Source organism: Vanacampus margaritifer, chromosome 2 (assembly GCF_051991255.1).
Source record: "Vanacampus margaritifer isolate UIUO_Vmar chromosome 2, RoL_Vmar_1.0, whole genome shotgun sequence".
Classification (NCBI taxonomy): Eukaryota; Metazoa; Chordata; class Actinopteri; order Syngnathiformes; family Syngnathidae; genus Vanacampus; species Vanacampus margaritifer.
Window position 1 is genome coordinate 49165266 of NC_135433.1, and position 2500 is coordinate 49167765.

The window sequence follows — 2500 nt, forward strand, 5'->3', positions numbered from 1 at the left end:
CACAGGTGCCCTCTCTCGCCGCCAGATAAATTTACTAACAGCAATGCTAAATTTATTTGCAAACACCCCCGGTAAGTCATACACAGCAAGAGCATGAACAAGTTTAGACAAACACAGTGCATTTACCACCAACACCCTACCTTTTAAGTGAAGACCACGCATTTTCCACAGATTCATTCGGGTGCACACACTGCTATACAAGCCAGACCACAAACAATCCCGACAGGTCACCTCATCCCTACCCAAGGGCACACGAAGAACCCTATAAGAATCCCCTGCATCCCTGACGCCCCAAACATTCGGCGGGGCCACGATGCCCCCGCAGTAGGACACAGACGTCTTTTCGAAATTTATCTTTGCTCCTGAGGCAAGGCAATAAACGTTCAGGGTGTGGAGAGCAACATTGAGGCTCCCCACATCGCGCAAAACCAAATTGGTGTCATCCGCATATTGAAAGATCTTATATTCCTTACCAGATGGACTCACAATTCCGTGCACAGCCCCATCCCTCTTGAGCATAGCGGCCAAAGGCTCGGCCACTATACTATAGAGGAGTGCACTCAAAGGACACCCCTGCCTTACCGACCTCCGCAAAGGGAAGCTATTCGACAGGAGTCCATTGCATTTTACACGGCTGACCGCACTGGAATACAAAAGTTTAATCCAGTTCACGAAGCCATTTTTAAAACCCTATCAAATGCTTTACTGAAATCAACTGAAACATGAATCCCCCCAGAGACATGCATCTCCTTCAACAAAAACTTTAGGGAGAGTATCGTGTCAGAAATGTCCCGTCCCGGGACACAATACGCCTGTGTACTGGCAACCACTTTACCAATCACACCTTTCAACCTATGTGCTAATACTTTTGCCAGTATTTTATAATCGGTGTTAAGGAGACTTATTGGTCTGTAATTGGCCAGGCACCGCTTATCACCCTTCTTAAAAATCAAAGTCACAATACTAAGAGAAAAGGAGTCCGAAACCCGACCCTCTCTCTCAATATCGCCATACAGAGTATGGAGAATCGGGGCTAACCTGTGGGCGAAAGCACTATAAAACTCTGCGCTCAAACCATCCTCTCCTGGACTCCTACAGGCATTGAGACCCCTAATTGCTGCAGAAACCTCTGCCAAAGAAATAGGCGCGTCGCAGCTGTCAGCGTCACTAGGGCTCAGAGACCCTTCAAGCGCACCTAAAGCCTGACTACAGCTTACCTCGTTAATCCCTTCCCCATCAAACAAATCTGCATAAAACCTACCTACAATATCCAAAATCTCATCCAAATCACTATGACACCTGCCTGACTCATCCAACAGGCCATCCAAGTATAGCTTGCTCTGCCTGGACTTCTCTAAACCAAAAAAGAAAGCTGTGGAGCGCTCGCCCTCTACCGCATACTGGGCCCTGGATCTAAGTGCCGCCCCTCTAGCACGACTAACCTGTATAGTCCTGAGCTCTTCCTGCAGCACCAGATACTCAGGATCTACCGGGCCTAAACCAGAGGTGGCGGCAAGCCTCTGGAGGTGGCTCCGGACCGTGTGCTCCCTGATGGACTCCTCCCACCTCCTCTGCTTACTATAACGTAGGCACAGCTTTTTAATTTTAGCCTTTGCCTGCTCCCACCAATCAACCAAAGAGTCACAAATTCCCATTTCATCATCAAAACAATCAAAAAGGTGCTCCATCTTATTTACAAAAGTGGGGTCGGCAAGCAGCATATTATTAAAAACCCAGACCCCCCCATTCCTCTTACCACCCAGGAAGTCAAGTTTGACGGAAAAAAGGGAGTGATCGCTCCAGCCCACACATGCATAGGAGCTGCCACCGATGTACTTCCATAAAGCACTTGAAACAAAACACAGATCTATCCGAGACTGGAGGAGGACCCCCTGCACCACCTGACGCCGGGAATAGTCCCTTTTCAGGGGGTTGAGACCTCTCCAGACCTCGGACAAATCAGCAGCCACTGCAGCATCAATCAAAAAACTTCGACTAACGTCATTCCTGAATGTGTTGTTCGGACCGAGATCGATTTTTGACAACGCTATATTAAAGTCGCCAATCAAAAACGAGGAATCAGTAACATAAGGAAAAACAGAAACGAAGAAGGTTTTCCTCTCCATCTCCTCACTAGGCGCATAAACATTTATAAGGCGAAATTTAGTGGAGCCACGCAGAAAATCAATCACTATAAAGCGGCCATGTGGGTCCGCATGCACTAAAGAAGACCCGCCGAAAACACCCGGCTTAACTAGGACAGCCACACCACGGGAGTGTGCAGAGCCCAAAGCACAGTACAAAACACCAATGTCCATATCCTCTACCTTGCGATGATGCTCCGCCTCCCACCACGTCTCCTGGATGCACAGCACGTCCCAGGTGGTGTCGTGAAACACACTGTGCATCTTTTCCCTATTCCTCAAGCTCCGGGCATTAATGGAGACTAGGGAGAGCGTCATTAGGAAGAAAAAAGGAAGTTGAACCATCATCCTGATCT